Source organism: Meleagris gallopavo, chromosome 24 (genome assembly GCF_000146605.3).
Source record: "Meleagris gallopavo isolate NT-WF06-2002-E0010 breed Aviagen turkey brand Nicholas breeding stock chromosome 24, Turkey_5.1, whole genome shotgun sequence".
NCBI lineage: Eukaryota > Metazoa > Chordata > Aves > Galliformes > Phasianidae > Meleagris > Meleagris gallopavo.
In genome coordinates, this window is record NC_015034.2 from 3,600,718 (window position 1) to 3,619,791 (window position 19,074).

General features: G+C 39.7%; 1 long non-coding RNA gene across 1 annotated transcript in view; it reads right to left on the reverse strand.

Annotated features, from left to right (window-relative positions):
• Positions 1 to 216: 216 nt before the first annotated feature.
• Positions 217 to 19,074, reverse strand: part of LOC104914248 — a 52,430-nt gene continuing 33,572 nt past the window's right edge. The window contains exons 2-3 of the long non-coding RNA XR_004161952.1: positions 3,250 to 5,089; positions 217 to 1,869 (exon numbers count right to left, since the gene is read on the reverse strand). This is a non-coding gene — a long non-coding RNA (uncharacterized LOC104914248). The remainder of the gene's footprint in view (positions 1,870 to 3,249; positions 5,090 to 19,074) is intronic.

Below are 19,074 nucleotides of genomic sequence, written 5' to 3' on the forward strand. Positions count from 1 at the left end.
ACAGCTGACCAGAGTGTGGGGAATAAAGAGGCAAGGAAAGAAGAGGGGATAGAGGCAGGGATGGTAATCATCAGAATGCGTGAAATTTCACTGCTACCTCTGCAATGAAATGGCTGGAATAGCATCAAATTTAGATTCTATGCACATGTATCTCATATGCAAACACCATCATAACTGCCTGGGAGGAAAAGTCAGTTATTTTCTTTTTCTAAATCTTCTTTTTCCTTATCACCTATAAAATGTTACAAAAAAAAAAATAATAATCTCAGGGGTGAACTGAAGTCGCAGAATGTGCTCGTCGAGGAGAAAAATATTTGTTAGCCAGAGCTGATTAAACAGCACTATTTTCACACAGAAAGAAATGATGGCTGAGAAATCATCCAGGAGATATTAGCTTCAGTATTCTTAACTTGTCACGAATTGTTAATTTGCTCAGAAATACATTTTAAAGAAGTTGATGCCACATGTCCTCCTGCCCCCCCCCCAGCCGCACTAATTGTTTATTAGCATACAAAAGAACCAATGACCTTTCAAATGGCATGCTTATTGTCCCTCGTAGGCAGAAGAAATGAGCCTTGGCACAGCAAACATTACTTGGTTCCTTTTCATTTTTAGGAAACTAACCTTTGAAGCAATGAACTCTTCATCAGTTCGGTATTTAATGACCATGGAAGTAAAAGGAACTGTTACCTTGTGACTTCATCTTTGCTATTTCAAAATCCAAAAGTTTAAAACAAATTAAAGCTATTTTTAAGAATTACATAATTACTTGTATGGATGGAAGCACTGCAAGGATTTAAAAATATGCTAAAAAGTTCTGAAGTGCTTCCTATTAAGCACTAGACCTAAACATTTATGTGCAAGCTTGAGAAAGGTGTTCAAAACTTGGACAATTTTTTCAAGGGATTACATTTTTCCTCCACTCAGCACTGTAAGTGATGGAGGAGCCTGAGTCTCACTTTCAAAAGCCATTTCAAAGTCTATGACAGTTATCTTCATTGCCTTTCAATATGGATTAGATTCTTAAATCACAGAACCACAAAATAGCTGTGGTTTGGAAGTGACCTCTGGAAGTCATCCAGTCCAAAGTCCTCCTCCAAGTAGGATGAGTTAGAGCCAGCTGCCCATGGTCATGTCCAGATTTTAAATATCTCCAGCAATGAAGGCTCCATAGCCTCTCTGGGAAATCTTTCACAATAAAAAGCTCTTTCTTATGTTTAAACAGAATTGCCAGTATTTCAACATTTGCCCAGTGACTCCCATCCTATGAGTGGATACCACTCAGAAGTGTCTGGTTCCATCATTTTTATTCCACCCCAACAGGAGCCATGCTGATAATATCCCCCATGCTTTCCCTTCTCAAGACTATAAGGTCCCAGCTGCTTTCAGAGAGCTATACTGGTCACTTCCCAAAGCAGAAAACAACAAAGTCCGAACACTGCTTCTCAGAAGAAGTTTACTTGACACTGGCTGTAATCAGGGGAACAGAGAAACCCACAGAGAAACTGGTTCCATCCGTATTATCCTAGTAATGCTGTGAAATTCAGCGGAGATGAGCCATATCACTAATTAAGGTGGGCACATCATCACACCAACAGTGTTCTTCTGCCCGTAGGCCTGAGTTGATATCACCCTTTGAAGACTTCCAACACGGGTGAGCAAGAGCTCAAGAACCTCCGCCCTGCGCTCCCCTGCATTGTGCATGCTGGGGAAATCAGCAGAGGTGTTTCCTTGGCTGTATACACACACATAGCCACTGCTTTTTACTTTTAAAAAAGTCTCCACAATATGTGATGCTTTAAGACTGTAGGCTCTTTCTTCCTTAGAGATGTGAATTAAGGTCGGTCTTGCTGTGCGTTCAATACCAGCCTGAGGAAAGAAATATTAGCAAATTCTGATAATTCTGGTTAGCAGAACAGATAACCTCCCCACCCCTGTAAACCAATATTAATGCAATGGCTCGAAATATCTGGCAGCCCTGGGAGTAAGGAACATGACTGCAGTTCTTTTGTATATAGAAATCTGCAAGAACCAGCTCATGAGACTGCAATGCTCCAGTAGATTTTAAGGATCCTAGATAAAATGTTTTGTATCCTAAATAAATAAATAAATAGGCAGATAGATAATTGGGTTTTGGTTTGTATGCATGACTTACCAAGCATCTCTGGAAAGCTGTATGAAATGACAGACTTCTGAAAGACCCTCAATCTGTTCCCCTGGCCATAAGCTTGACAGGACACAACATAATGCTTAATGCATCTTTTAGCAAAGTGAGCATAATGAAAACAATGATGTGACTTTTTGTTGATTCTATAGCAAGAGTCTATCAAGGTTCAGTTCAAGGCATTCACAACAGAAACAATTTCCAAGACCTAGCACAGAGCAGACAATCTGTTAGATGAGAGAGCCTTAGTCCATTAAGTTCCTGAGCCAATTCATGATAATGTTATTTAGTGTAAATTTCCATTTGGATGAATGGTAAAGAGCTTGATCTATAACATCTGTAATTGAATTAGCAACCTCTTTGTTTCCCTATTCTTTTTATGACCGGGCCATGTATGCGTTTTGTGCACATTCTGAATTACAGCGCTCAAGTCATTAGTGGGGAAAAGTGCCACATAAAGCGCTTTTGGAAGTGGATCTTTATTCCATTCAACTTTTTTTCCTTTCTCGAGAGGTGATGCTTTGCCTCTATTTAATTCTGTTTGTTTCACGTCGATTCAGTTGGATTCCATAGATCTGCTTTGCATGGCTGATATAATTTGACCCTTATAAGCCTAAAACTGGGGCTTCAGGATTCATTTGTTTTTCCATTATTTTTCTGGACAAGAATAGTAATGGTAGATTAGGAAAGAAAAGACTAATTTAACAAGGGATTTAAACACTTGCTTAATTACATCTCTGCTGAGGGCAGCACTGATTCAAGTGCTTAATTGGGTGTTATTTGAAAATACGGAAGGATTGCATGAAAAGGGCTTTGTGAAAGTACCTGAACACATTAACCACGTATTATAATGCTCTGCATTAAAAGAGGCCGACATTTTGAGTTTATCTAGTGAATCCTATGCTGAGCAAAGACTGAAGAAAATGGATGACAGGATAGGAGTAAGGATACTTCTGCTTTTGACAACATATGGATGTTTACCTTGGGTGACTCTCCCATTTTCCAACACAATTTCAGCAGTATGAAAACTGTAATCTCTTGAGTGACAAAGAAACTGCAGTCCATTTTTGTAAGTATCTACATACCTCTCCATCAGGATCAAAACTTGCTGTGCCAGGGAGGAACATGATTCTGGCCATCTCTCAAATGGGGGGGAATTGAGCTTGAGAGTTAGCAGAGGTTAAAGCACATGGAAAAGAATACAAACATTACCATGCCTAAATCAATTAGCTCAAAGTACTCAAGTATTGTATACTGCCCCTGAAAGCAATGAGTTGTCTCTTCAGTTGTTGACTATCACTTGGACTATCACACAGACTATCTGATCCCTCCAGCTTCCTGAGCATCAATGTCACTTTTATAAATGAGGAGTATACTCCTAAATTAGTAAAGTACAAGTGAAAGATTTCCCTGTACTCCAGCTAAATTTTCATCAGCAAAGCCTTAGCAAAGCTTACATTTCCACTGGTGCTTCAGGACAGAATTTGAGACAAAATTATTTGTCACGTCTTTTAAAGCTGAGATACTGGAATCAATGTACAAACACACCAATGGAGACAAACAATTCTTAAAAAACAAAAATAAAAAAATATGTACTGCTTGCATGGATATGTGCATATACATGATTATACCCATACTAGTACAAGTAAGGTGAAAGAACAGCTTGTTTGAAAGGTTTAAAGGCTAATAAGAGTGAGATGTCGCTGATGCTGAATAGGGTAAGCAATAAAAATTTGCCAGTGAATTTACCTTCCTAAGAGGAAAATGGCATTCAGTAAAATGTTTGGAGCTTTTCCTCTTGTGAATATCTTTATCGAATGGGGCTCTGGATCATATTAGCTTAAGCCCTCAACGTAGAGCATTCTTCTCCCCCTCCTTTGAGGTGTAAGTCCTTAGGGCTCCTGCCAAAACGTATTGCTGAGAGGCATCTATGAGAAACAGAGCCAACACACACACACTACAGCTGGGAGAACAACTGAACAGCCAATTCCTTCAGGGCCCAATTATTTGCCACAAAATTGAAGGACTGGGATGCATTTCTGGCTTTAGATACCTCCTAGCCCACTTCGTTTTTTCTTCTGCACTTCAAATAGTAAGAAATAAATAAAACCATTTACCAATAATATGCTGAAAGATCCTTTGCTGAGTTTGAGGCTATTAGTATTCAAGTAGAAAACACTAGATATTCATGTAATCAACCTGATTATTGTGAATATGACACTACTAAAAGCTAATCTGCGCTGTCCAGAATCATTTAAAATAATGTCTTTCAAAAGCATAAATATATTTTTTACATTAGTAATCATTTGAGTACCTGAAGTTAGGATTGCTTCCAGAAGGTGATTTAAAAGATGTCTCATTTTAAGGGACAGAAGGAACCATTTCAACTACCAGAAAATGGCTGAACTTGATATTTAGAGAATGCTGAACTCATGCTTCAGGAACCAGCTTTTCTTTTTAACTCCCCAGCTGGAATCTTATTGAATACATATGAAATACATCTCACAAATCAGTAGAAAATAAACCTGTATATTAAGCATCTTTGGGTAGAGCAGTTGCTATAGTTTGTTTATAAGATTGCTAGTAACTGAAGTGGCTTCCAACATTTGTGCTAGCATGTGTTCAATTTGTTTGCTGCTTTATATTAAAAAAATTTAAAAAAGATCCAGAAAGGACAGATTGTCATGATCTCAAAGGAAAAAGAACCAATTTGCATAATGTTGCAGAATAAAATCAAAATATAGGGAATTTTAGTCACTTTAATTTAGCAGCTCCTACAGTAGAAGAAGAGACAGAAGTTAACCATTGATATATGTGAAGTAAGATACCTTTGGAAAAAAGCTTCTTCAATCACAGTGCATCCTTTTCCTCTGTAGACAAGATACTTGGCATAGAGCCTTCCACTTGGCCTCTTCATGCTGCACTCTATACATTTTAAGCAAAACAGATATAAAAGAATGTTGCAAAACCAAGCAAAAAGTGACATAGCTATCTACAAATAAGAGGTGCTACACATCTGCAATGCAATTGACAGGCATATGTTTGACTAAGTTACAATTCACGCATGCCAAAGTCAACTAAGTAGCAAAGGAATCTGTAATATGAGTTACAATTACCCAGATTAATCAGCATTGATTTTAATTTCCTTATTAGGTTAATTATTTTTAGTTATTAAAAGAAAGACTAGCACTAGTTTGTAACAGAACAGCTAAGGGAAAAGAAACATTCTCTAGCTGGAGTCATTTTTACTTGCTCATAAGACTCATAATGTTATCAGTGGGAATCAGGACAATAAAAACAAGAACCCAACCAAGAAACTAGACTGCTTACTGCCAAACCTTAATTAAGCAAAAAAGGAAATAAATAATGTGAAAACAAAAATCATACATGCTGTGTATGCAAAGATGAGACCAAATCAGGCTTTGAAAATAGATAACACAAAATAATTAATCATAGCAAAGCTGGATTTCAGAAAAGAATTGGAAACCTCATTGAAAGAAGGAATTCTCATGCTTGCCAGCAGTGACTTCTGTGGATAGCTGGCCACTACCATAATTCCAGGTTTAACATCTCAATATACCACTTTATAGAATCACAGAATCACCAAGGTTCGAAAAGACCTCTAAGATCATCCAGTTCAATCATCCACCACCAATATCTTGCAGTAAACCATGTCTCTCACTACAACATCTAAACATTTCTTGAACACCTCCAGGGACTTTAGTGATTATTTCTAAGAGTGCTGAGAGACACAAGTCTGTGGTGAAAAGACACCCACACACTTGCCCTGTCTTATTACATAAATGAACCAACGTGTCAACAAACAAATTATTTCACAATGGAAAACACTGTAAGGAAAGACTTACACTTCATGGTGTATAGTCCTTATCCTCAAGGAATACAGTAAACATGAATGAGTAAACACGTCTACTTAAAAATAAGAATTTTAAAAAAAAATCTTCTCACATATACAACACAGTGCTTCCTCAGTTGTTTATGACACCCCTCATCCACTAGAATTAGTGATATTTCAACCAAAGGAGAAAGAGCCTCTCTTCCCAGACTCTTTCCATCAAGGCATGTCCTGGTCTTGCTCTTTCAGGCTATTACAAGTTCATTAAACACAGAATTATGGCCAGGACACACACACACAGATCTTAGTAATATATGGGCAGGTGAATGTACTCAATGTTTGATTTTGCACAGTCATGCTGGAAAACCCAATAAAAATGTGCCAATGGGATAATCAACTCTTTAGAAGAGAACAAGCAATGTTCATATTCAGAATCATTATACACAAGGCTGGGAATGAGGCATGAATATTAAAAATAACTTTTCATCCACTGTTAGATCTTCGCTTTTTCACTTCAGATACATACGTGTTATTTTAATTAAGCAGCACAATTCAGGGTCAGCCCCTGCAAAATGCCAGGCATTCTAAACCAAAAATCATCTGCACATAAGGAAGCAGAAGTTGCTAAGATTAAATAATAAAATAGAATCATAGAATCACAGAATGGCCTGAGTTGAAAAGGACCACAATGACCATGTAGTCCCAACCCCCTGCTGTGTGCAGGTCGCCAACCAGCAGCCCAGGCTGCCCAGAGCCACATCCAGCCTGGCCTTGGATGCCTGCAGGGATGGGGCATCCACAGCCTCCTTGGCAACCTGTTCCAGTGCCTCACCACGTTCTGTATGGAAAACTTCCTCCTAATATCTAACCTAAACCTCCCCTTTCTCAATTTAAGACATGAACCTTGTCCTTGTCCCTTGTCTTATCACTATCCACCCTCACAAACAGATCCACCCTCATAAACAGTAAAATAGTTCTTGACTGAGGTTTCTGGGATCCTATCTATATGTAAAACCCCAGGAAGCAGTCAGTAAGAAATTTGGGGAGAATACCAGTATTTACTTAGAAAAGCTGAATACATTCTCCCCTTCCCTGCTCCCTTTTTTCTTCACACCCACACAAATCTAATGTCAGAACACTTTTATGTTCATATGTAGATCAAAATTTTAACTTGTTCCAGCAAGAAATGAAATTTTCTCCTGAATTTTCAGCATTTTCCATGGAATGAAATTCTCCATTATGACAAACAGCTGTTACAGTAGCACCAATGCTCTCTGACACTGGAACCAAGATGTATGCATTCAAGCAGTGGACTCTGCTCCAAAAACCCTGCATAAAACATTAACACTCTTCCAAGTACAACTCTGTGTTCCACAGTCCAAGATATGAAATATTCTTACCATAGTTCTTCTAAAAAATTACATATTCCGTAAGGATTCCTCATTTCTTCTTCTATGTAATAGATCTACTAAGTTTATGGCAGCTTTTCAGCTCGTGATTTGTATACTAGAATGTATTTTGTGTCACTGCATCTCGAACATAGATGGAGAGCAAAGAAAAATACGATGGCGAAAGTATGAATTAGCTGTTTCCTACCAATATGAGAGCCATTCGTGTGAAAAGGGCAGTGTGGATTTCACTCTCAGTTACATTTGGGCTCCTTTACGCTCCTGTGCAATGAAAGAAGGTCACAAGTGCTGAAATGCCATCATGTAGTACCCCAGGACATGGATCACGGCCTCTCAATTCCCCTATGCTTCTGATATGTCATCCGGTGCCTGCACCTTCATTTCCTTTGTTATTGCTTTTGTCCATTCCCCTTGTTGAGATTTCTGGAGAAGAAATAAATTCCCCTCATGAATAAATGCACCAGGTAACAGAGGTGAAAGGAGGAGAAAGTCTGACTTGGGGTACGTGAACTAACGTGACTATAAGAATGGAGCCTAATTGGCCATGGTCTATGGATGTCCCTGAAAAGTACCCAAAAAGTCATGCACCAACTTAGACCCTGTCTAAACATGGCCTGTAGACGATGACAAAAAAAGAAGCCTCAACAGAAAAAATCAAGTTACTGCTGTAGGTGTCTTTTGGCCAAAATGCTGCTGTTACGAGGACATGGGAGACAGTTTAATTTACAATGGAAATGACTGAAGAGAATATCAGAGGATTCATCTGTCACATCTATCAGACCACCAGCTGTATGCATGGCCCGAGGCTACGACGGCATTACTGGTTTGATTTGTTGTTGTTGATTGCTTGCTTCATGTTAATTCATTCTACTGTACTAGAATGTTTCAGGGGCTCATCTGTTATTATTAATATTAATAGACCAAAGCACTTTCGACCAAAGAACTCGAGGCACTTTACAAACATTAATTAAGCTTCACAAGACCCCTAGGGGTAAGTAAACTTTCAAGATCTCTTGAAAAGGTCAGAGAGGGCTTGGCTGAAAGTAGCAGCCTTGGTTAAATTCAATGGACTGAGTAACAGGAGACTGGAGTTCAAGTGTCCTTTTTATCACTGACACTCCCCTCTAAGAAATGACTCCATATCTCTATGCCTCAGTCTTCCAGTTGAACAGGATGGATTATGGGACAGGTCTAGCTTATGGGATCTGGAGGAAGGACGAGATGACAAATTATCAGGAGAAATAAAAAAGATACTGAAAGCATCAGGCTTGAAAACAGAAAGATTGATAGTTTTCTTCAAAGTGGTACCTGGAAATTCTCTTCTAAACTGTGGACTTGAAGTGGTCCATAAATCCCATGGGAGTCTCTCAGGTACAATAGAACATGATATAAAGGAAATGGAAATTGAGGTCCTTGAGAGCACACAATCAAGGTCTGGTGCAAGTGTCCCTCCATTACCCAGAGAACGACCACCTTCTGCTGCAGCCAGAGCCATGGCTTTATACAGAAAAGTAAAGGAAAACAAGGTCTGTGTAATGGGAGAAAGGAACTTCTGCAAAGCCTCCGCTGCTCCAATGGCAGTTCTCAAAGAGATCAGTCATTGAATTGGACCAGAAGAAACCCTACCAGCTGGGTTACACCATCAAATGGACACACAGACTCCCTCCCACCTTAAAATCCATGACGCTGTGCCAAATGAGAAAGCCCTCATCTCTTTCAGAACTAAGACAGAAATCTCATCTTTTCCACTTGGTTTGTGAGCAATAATTCCCCTAAATGCAACTGCCTTCTCCTCATTTAGCTTTGCCTTTTTGGATTTCTTTTTATTGCTTTTCTAAAGCAAACAACCTGTCCATTCTCATCACCAGTATTTCAGGGAAAGAGATTTTACGTTTGATGGGAAGAAATGAGATACTGTGGAGATGGGCAGCGAGATAAAAACTGAGGTAAGTGCATTCAAAGCGTCACAGAATCCATTAGGGGAGGAAACACTGAATGACTACAAATAATTTTTTAATATTTTCCTATTCCAGGAAAAATCTCTGATGTGTAGAATGTGAGAGATCACGTGAGCCAGGTAATTAAGTGAGATCTGGGAAAGCTGCAGCAGCAAAATGTATGTTTTGGGAACTAACATTGAAAAACCAAACAAACAAACAAACATGAAACTGGTTTTCCAGCATTCATCGGGAAACCCTCCCCTGGAAAACAGGGCTGTCTACTGTGAAATTCCTCTTTAACTTGAGAATTCCGTTTCTGACCCCATTACATGCTCAGAGCTAATAGGACCACTTTCTGCACAGCACAAGGGCTGGGTGTTGCTGCTACACCAGGCAGGACTCAGAAAGCATTTCCATGAGCTTGCAAAACACTTTTCCTAATGTTTAGGAAGGAAAATTCCTCCTAACACAATGGTGAAGAACACAATGGCTGTAATCTCTCTTTACAAAGATGAGCAAACCAGACTGAGCAGTTCATGAACCCAGAGAGCTCTGTAAGTGCCTGAGATGGGAACCTAATGCTTCTGGTATTGTTGCAAATGTATTGCTGTAATTCATTAGACTTTTTAGAAACAATGTTTCTTTAAATATATTGTTAAATTGGTCATGCAGGAGTGGTTAGTCACTCTTGAGATAAGAGCTTGTTTTGTGTTTTTGAACTCCAGTCCTTATCTTTTAGACAAGCACAGCAACACTCCAGCTATTCACTAAACAAAAAATTAAAACCCAAACCAAAACATGCTGCTGAATTAACATGCAAGCTATCTGTCACAGCTTGTGCCTTGTCTTGGAAGCTCTATGGCAGCAGAATGCTCACCGAAACCAGCTGCAGCCCTGTAATTCAAAGGCTCATACAGGATCAAAGCTGTACAGCACAATTCAAGGAGAGTATTTCCACCAATTTCAAATAGGAGACCTGGGTTTCAGGCCTAAACAGCTAATTAACTGTGAAACAGGTAGACAATGCAAAGACAAAAGCTTCACAGTAGAAGTGCACAGATTAGCCAACTGCTTAATAACTGTAATTACCCTCTTCCCAAGTGTTTTGTTATTTTCACCGCACAACTCCTCTGCCTCCAGCTCCAAGATAAACTTCAACTTAATGAAATTGGGGAAAAAAAAAGAAAAAAAAAACCACTTCCCACATTTAATACTTTCATGCAAATGACAACCTTTGGGTCTTTTTTGCATCCAAAATGCAAAGTGTTTTAATAAAGCAATAGCCAATGTGTTGCACTGCCATTGTTTAGAGATTTTTAAATGTTATGTCAATTAATAAAAGAGCCCAAGCCACAGAACATTCAGGCTCTGAGACAGCAATTTAGGGAACAATAAAACAAGTTCACAAGGTGCATAAAGGTATTTCAAAAAATGTTCTAATCTAATTGTCTCCATGTTCATATCATCTATTAACAACACCAGTTAAGAAACAGCTCCAGCCAAACATCAGCTTTAGACTGGTGCACAACACAAACTGCTGGTTCCTTCTCACCTAGAGAAGTGCTTTGTCAGCACTGTGAAATCCAACACAAGCATCATCTGCAGATGTCATTCCAGATCCTCCTCCCTGGGCTTGTGCTCCACTCGTTGCATTCTTAGAGCCCAGATTTGTGTGTTGCCATTTGTTCCTTTGGTGATAAGGAAAAATAACGCAAAGCAATCTGTTCTTTCACTTCGGAGAATTATATACAGCAAGGGGCTCCAAAAGGGATAAAAGCTTTCCGAATATACACAACCCACACTTTGATGCACGTGGGATAGGTTCTATTGGTTCGCTTTCAGCCTGCCTCCTTCCTTCTAATTAGCTTCTGCATAGGTCTGCAAACAACACCCTTACTCCCCCAGCACCAACATACCTCCACTCTCTGGACCTTAGTTCCTGTTGCTGATAGTTGATCTAATTTTGAACATGGAGTTGAATGAAAGGCAGGTTTGAGGTTTGTTGGTTGGTTGGTTGGTTGTTTTTTCCCCAGAATGATTGTTTGGTGTCCTTCCATCCTTTCTCTTGCACTCTGGGAGCTCAAAGTGAATTGCCACTGCCAACTAGTGACAAATATGAATAGTATGTGGAGAATTATGCTGACTGATTTTGTCAGTAATTCTTGAGCAAGATTAAAAGATGAAAACCCAGCCAACAGAAATATAAAATGTTATGATTGTTTGAAATGTTGCTAGATTGCAGCTAATTCGTAGTTACTTGAAAGTTATTACATGGCCTTTAATTTCCCAAGCTAGAGCCAATCTGAGATTCACATACAATTCAAATACAAGAAAAACATAACATTTAGCAGATGTTTAGGATGGCAGATGCATGTTGTACTCCCACCAATAGAGACATTGGCTGTTGCCATGACTATTACATAATTTGCCAGGATTTACCACAAAAAAAAGACAAGGTTCTTTTGGAAACAACCTTCAGTAGTCCTCAATTCTTAACTGGATATCTATCAGAAAGAAATCTGACCTTTGGTAACTAACTCAGAGATGGAATGCTACAAATGGATGGGCCTCCCACCAACTTTGAACTGAAGACTAATGGAAACAATTGTCAAAAACATCCAAGAGGTTTAGGAACACAACTGGGTAAAAGCACAGGTTCACCGAGTCCCGAAACATTCTTGTAGCACAGGTTGAATTTTGAAGAGCTTGAAGTGTTTTAGGTCACCCTATTAGATATTCCACCTTCCCCTCTCTTCTCTGCTGTCCATTCTTCTAATTGTTCCACTTGGAGAGGTGAGATAGGGCAACGTTCTGATCAGTGTTTCTAGGACTGATGTATGTATTTCTCTCTTTAAAAGACAGTCTGGGGAATTGAGAAAAAATTGAAGCCATTTTCCTAACCTCGTGGCTCCCAGAAGGCACGAATAAAAGTCCCATATTTTTGTCATCAAGCTGATAGCAGCAATCTTCAGATCTGTGTGAGTCCACAAACATTTACCTGGCAGAATTCCTATAACTCACAATAAAAAGATAAGCCCAGAGCAAATTCCATTTCGCTGGTAGTGTTTCTGTTCTGAGCTATTTCTGAGAGAACATAAATGGGAGTTGACTATTTAAACCCTTCTCAATAAGTGGCAAATTCTGACCCTTTGTTGTGTTCCTTACGGAAGCAACAGTAGAGCATAAGCACAGCTAAGGTTACAGAAGCTTTCCTTAGCTGACACATCTCCAAAGGCTAAATCTCTTCCCCAGGATGCAAGATAAACTTTGGGTCTTCATCAAGAACATGCAAGTCTGAGATAAAGGAATAGGTCTCTCAAGTGGCTGTTCACACTTTCATGCTATGTGTCAAGCAATCATTTAGCCTGTATGCTGCACAGACATCATTATTTGACAGCTCAGGACACCACCCCTGTCATTCATTTCCAGGCAAGCCACATCATTTCCTGGTGCCTCAGTTTTACACCTCCTCAAAATGGAAGATAATACAATTTTCCCTGAGTGGCTTGTCGACAACAAAGCCCATAAAAGAGGCATCATTCACTGTCAGTGATGGAGTCAGGATAACCACCTGAAGAACAGCTGCAGAAAATCTTTGCACTTTACTCCTCACCTAAAGCAGATTGCATGGGCACGATACATCAGCTTAATGTAGCTTCAAGGATGCACAATCTGTGCATTTTAATTGTGTTTCTTAACTGTTCCTGTGAAGGACGGTTTGTTTTAAAAACTCTAATAAAAAGCTTTTTGCATTGCATGGGTTTGTTTAGTAAACATACAGAACACTGAAATCCATGAGAGACAGAAATCTTAATAAGGAGTTAATACTGAAGCAAAGCAAAAAGCATCAACCCATGCTAGGACCTAAGTATAAATGACAGAAACTATTGCCTCATATGTCTAAAACTGTTTTTGGTATATCTGCATCTTGTAAAGCAATGTAATTCCATTTTCATTTCCATTTACTTCTCTCAATAGCTTTCCTATTTACCCCCTCCGAGCTCTACATTATTTACTGATTGCAGAAAATACGGGTTGTTCCATTATTCCTTGTTCATGGCTACAAAGCAAAAACAGTTTTCCAATAAAAGAGAAGAAAGTAGGAAAGAAACAGGGGAAAACAAGCAGACAAACAAAAATAAGCTCTAAGAGAGAACTGGATAAATAGTTTACTTCGAAAAACCAGTAATAGCCTGTAGATGGTGCCTACCTGCTGCATCAAAAAATATTTCTATAACCACAGACTATTTAACTTTGACTTCATTGCACCACTGCAACAGAAGTTCCTCTCCCATCTATGCCATCTTCACGTCTCACTTTGCTTCTAGTGGAAAACCAGGAGTGCCATTTTGAGAGTTTCCTTCCTTTTCCCATCCTTTCACTCTTTTGTAAGGAGGATTTAGAGAAAGGGAAGAACCAGAGGATAAATGGTAGTGAGAACACATGGCTGTGCCACTGCTAAATCTCAATCTGCTCCTTTATCTGCAAGGGCAGATAACTTCCCCTATCATAATGAGGAAATTCAAGCAAATTCTTAGGCAGAATTTTGTTTGTGGAGTTAAGCCACTATCAAAAGACCTAAGAACACCATATTTTAGAGAATTTACCAATGTAACATCCACAGCAACAACAATAACCCTATAGAACTACACAGTATTACCATACTCTTAGAAGTAATAAACCTCATACTGAAAAAGCTGCTGTAATTGCAAATGTAATAAATAGCTTGAGAAATATTACTGTAGCACTGTGTTACATGGGCAGTCCAGTCAACACGATCATTAATCAGAATCTGTCAATACAGTGTGAGATAATCACTTTTAAAAAGCTATCTACGCTCTTGCTTTCCTTTAGTTTCTCATCTGTGAACTTTCAGATGCACTCAGCGCTGCCTGTGCTTCATTCACACGTCTCCTGAATCCCTTACAGACAGAGACTGGCATGCAAAATACAACTGTATTTCCAAGAGCCTTAAATCCATCCTCATGGGACCTAAAAACCTTTCTGTTTCTGCAGTGCATGGACCTCCTGCAATGGGCAGCCCACAGGATCACTGCCTTCATTTTAAGAATAGAGCAGAAGGTGGATAGAAACTGAAGTAAAAAAGAAAGTAGAGCTAATACTAATATGAAAATAATGTGTAAGGAAAGGCACAGAATGGTAGAGTTGTTCAGAGTGGAAAAAACCACTAAGATCATGCAGTCCAACCATCAACCCATCAAACATTTTCACATCCAAAAAAGAGAAAGATACCAAGACGGGAAGGTAGCTGAACTGAGACAACTGTGCTACATATAAAACTGATCAGCAATCCAAATACATTCAGAAATAACATGTGGTGACAGAATTCAAAACAAAACCCAACCGAACAGCAACAGACGTTGGTCAGGAAACAGAAAACTGTTTTGTTTTCTGAGGGGAAGAAAGGCAAATATATTACTCTCTTTGGAACTGTGGCATGCAGCCTGCTGGCAGCTGTAGCCAAGAGATGACTGCTCCTACTGTTTTCTATGCAGGCTGTAGTCCCAGGCTCAGCTCCAAACACAGGACACACGCTCAGACCTCAGACCTGTCATGGTGAAGAAGGCTGCACCTTGAAAGGTAACTGCAGCCAGGGAGCCTTGCCTGCTTGGGGACATCATAAACCAGCATGGGCAGCTGTCCAGAGCTTCCAAACCCAAATGTTGTGAGAGAAGTTATTTTTTCTTGTTCTGTGAGCATCGAGAGGAAAAATATCTTCCTTTGAAAAGAAAAGGGAAAAAAAAAAAAAACCACCAAACTTTTGTGTAGATAAATTAGGGTTTAGCAAAGACCAATACTGAGGGATTCTTCTGCAGGGAGCTGCAGAATGCACCAGCATTGCCAGAGAGCTAACTTATTTCTAAGAAACAAATGATTGTGAAAGAGCAGAGATTGCATTGTCTACCTGTTTTTAATCCAATTCCTGGCAGACAGGTCAAGGATATTGCATGCTGCAGTCACCAACGTCAGTCCTTCCTGGGAGAACTTATTCATGCTCAGAGCAGCAATGAGGTGTGCAGGCAAAGTGAAGCTGCACAACAGCAGCCTCAGCTGCTTGTTAACTTAATTCAACTCAGCAAACAGTGGAAAAAAAAAAAGTTGTTAGCATTTAGCAGATTATCTCTGCCCAGAATGAGTCTGCTAATGGATACAGAAGCAAGAGATTTTTTTTTTTTTTAGCTGCTTTTAATTATCCACATAAAGTTCTCTCCCTGCAATCCTTTAGAGATGGTGTTTTATATGCATGACCCACAAACTCTCCATACAGATGACATTTTCCTCTAGAGCAGTTTCAGGTTACTAAAAGAAGAGAAAAAATAATAATAATTACAATCTATCTATTCTATTTGGGTATGAAATACTTCAGGTTAAAACTAACCAAGCTAAAGTTATACTCACATTTACGTCTGCTCTGAGGATGAAGAAGTGAAAAGGACAAAGCTGAAGGGAAGAAGAGCTGCTTTTTTCTTATTATTAATACTACCATTGTATGCTTTGAATTTTGTCTTTTTTTTTCTGACAAAGCCCTGACGCTATTACAATCCAGCCTGAAACAGGATTTATTCCCTGAGATAATCCCAAACTGGTTTTCTTACTTCTTCTCTTTGAGAGAAATATACATGAGTTGGATGATCAATTTTGTAATTTGCAGTTGCCAAGCAGCTTTGAAGCAATTTAGTGATTTGTATACTTATTTCCTGTCCTCACCGATGGCAGGAGATGATATAAGGATATTGAGTCTTAATAACCTATTCATTTCCTGGATCAAACTGGGGGAAGTAGAATCAGAAGCATCCTTCTGACGTTCATTATTTTGTACAGAGCCTGTTTTTCTGTTGTGAAGTATCTGTGCCTTTATTTAGGAATGGCACCCTATAGCAAAGGGCCAATTTGAAAAAATACCCAGACACCCCTCTACTTGCATCTTGCAACCATCTGCAGATGGGCACTCAGGATGCTTCAGGTGCATTAATGCAATAGTTAAGTTAATGAATGTGAAAGAAACACCCATGTGAACACTGTCATTCAAAAGTGAAGCATCTTCTGCTCACTGCAGTTTAATCCGACTCTCAGGATTAATTTCAAACATATAATTTAAATTCACTAAACACTATCAAACTGGGATTCACTCCATTATTAAGCATTTATCACAACACAAAAAGCCTACATTAATTCCTATCATCTACATCCCTCTAACCACCCTAAATAGGAGGTCCACAAATCACATCCCACGTGCCAAGAGGCGAAGGAAAGGGTCCAGGACCCACTGCTGAAGTGATTAGCTTCTGGTCAGCAAGGAAATAAGGAACAATCAAGAATCTCCTTGGGGTGCAGCATCCCCAAGGGCTTCTGCAGCATCATGGGATGGGACGTGGCTTAGGGGCCAGCATTGGTGGGAGGTGGATGGTTGGACTTGGTGATCTTAGAGATCTTTCCCAACTTTCATGATTCTATGGTCATCTACCTACAGAAAATATGAGTTTAAGGAGCTGAAAGTCAAACCCTTCACTAATCAGTAACCAAAATAAAGAATGTTCTTCCCCCCAATCCTTAAAACTGATTCATTTGCAAGCAACAGCTCATGCCTGTTGTTTCCCCAGTAGATTTTGTTTGAGTTGCATTTTTAAAAGGACAGGAATGTTTTATGAAGAAAAATACACAATCTTTCAATTTCGAATAGCATTTTGAACAAAAGCAGAGGGGAGGTGGATACAGAAATTGATAACACGTCAATGTGCAGCCAGCGTGCTTTACCCTACAGCACATTCCAGAAGCAGCCAATTTTATAGACTGAGGATGGAAGGAGCTGGTGCTGCTCGGAAAGCAGAGCTCTCAGCACTCCTTCCTCCAGCCCCTTCTCTAAATGCTTCATCAAAACTCCTGCAATGAGCTGAAATCTCTGTGCTATCTCTGCCCATTGCCACCGCTTGAAAAGAAAGCACTGTGCAATTGCAAAGCTCCCAATGCTGTGCACCTCTGATCCCTAATTAGTTTCCAGCCGTTTCTGTAATTTAGGTTCTTGCACTTCGGGTCAAAGGAAGCACTTGCATTTCAGATGAGAAGCAGTGAATGTGAAAAATATTTCTGAAACAAGAATCGACCACTTCAGGAATTAAAAATAGCACAGAGTTATGCACAAGTAGATGCTGTGAAATTTTCTTGACACAGAATCCCAAGCTATAGGTATCTCTCCTCTCCATGTACTCAAGCACATTATCCTCTATTCATTTAAAAGTTATGTGGCTATTTTCAGATGATGTATCCTGGAAGACAAAGGCGACGGGCTTTAACTAGGTCACCCAATTCTATTTATAATAGTAATTCAATGTCCCTTTTTCACATCAAACATTTGGTTTACAGTCACACTAAACACTCATTAACTTGTTACTTGGTGCCATCTCGTTTTCTCACTGCTCACTCCTCGCTATACAAATAAAATACAGAGCAGCCCCTCTCTGCAGCATTTCATACAGCACTTCTGAGCTGCATTTAAAGATTTTGAGGAAAAGGGTTCCCATCTCTCACCTGGAGAGTCTATTGCACAGCACAACACATTTTTAAAGCAGTCCCATTGCTGGGAGTGGTCTGCTGAATTTGCAGAGATTTTCCTTTCTCCCCTTAGAAAGCTAATTTGTGAATTTTAAAAAATGGGAAATTCTGAATGAAGCATCAACAAGACATTAAGCACGGAGACACAAACAGCTGGCTGCAATATTGGCAAATAATGTACAATCTGAGATAAGGAAGGATTTACTCAAGGACCCAGGTGTGGAGCACGAAATGGCGAGCAAGAAAGGGGCAGAGTAATCATCTGTGTAGAAAAGAAATCTATCTCAAAGGTAACAGGAATTCAGCAGATTATTACTATTTTAAACCATAATGTGGTTAATATTGATTCATTTCTGCAGAGATCAGAGAAAAATTCCCAAAGCCGGAGGTGTGTCATCCTGCAGGCACTGCCTACTGAGCAGAAACCAGGTAGGTAATGCTCACAAAGAAAGAAAACAAAAAATGATGTCATTTTCCTCTTCTGTTTGTTCAGGTTGTTCTTATAGGAAGATATTTTCTGTTTAAAAAAAAAAAAATCCTGTTGGATATCAGGGGGAAGTTCTTTACAGAGAGAGTGGTGAAGTGCTGCCCAGAAAGGCTGTGGATGCCCCGTCCATCCCTGGAGGTGTTCAAGGCCAGACTGGATGGGGCCCTGGGCAGCCTGGGCTGGTATTAAATGGGGAGGTTGGTGGCCCTGCATGTGTTGGGGGGGTGTTGGAGATTCATGATCCCTGAGGTCCCTTCCAACCCTGGCCATTCTGTGACACCATGCAGAAGGAGAGTTTTGAATGGGGTGAGAGTTCATCTCTCTCTCTTTTGCTGCTGGGGTGCTAGCTAGGCATTGGTCAGAGGGTGGTGAGCAATTGCTTGTACATCATATATCATATACATTCATGCACATATATTTGTCATAACTATTATCCATTTATCATAACTATTATCCTTCCAGTACATGGTTTTATCACAACCCACAAGCTCTACTTTGTTTTTTCTCTTCAGTTCTCCCCCCCATCCCGCTGGGAGGACTGAATGAACGGTGTGTTGCCGAGCCACCCGCCACGTTAAACCACAACACCTACCAACAGAATCGCTGCCCACCACCACTGAATCCTCTTTTCAAGGTCTTTCCATCCGCAG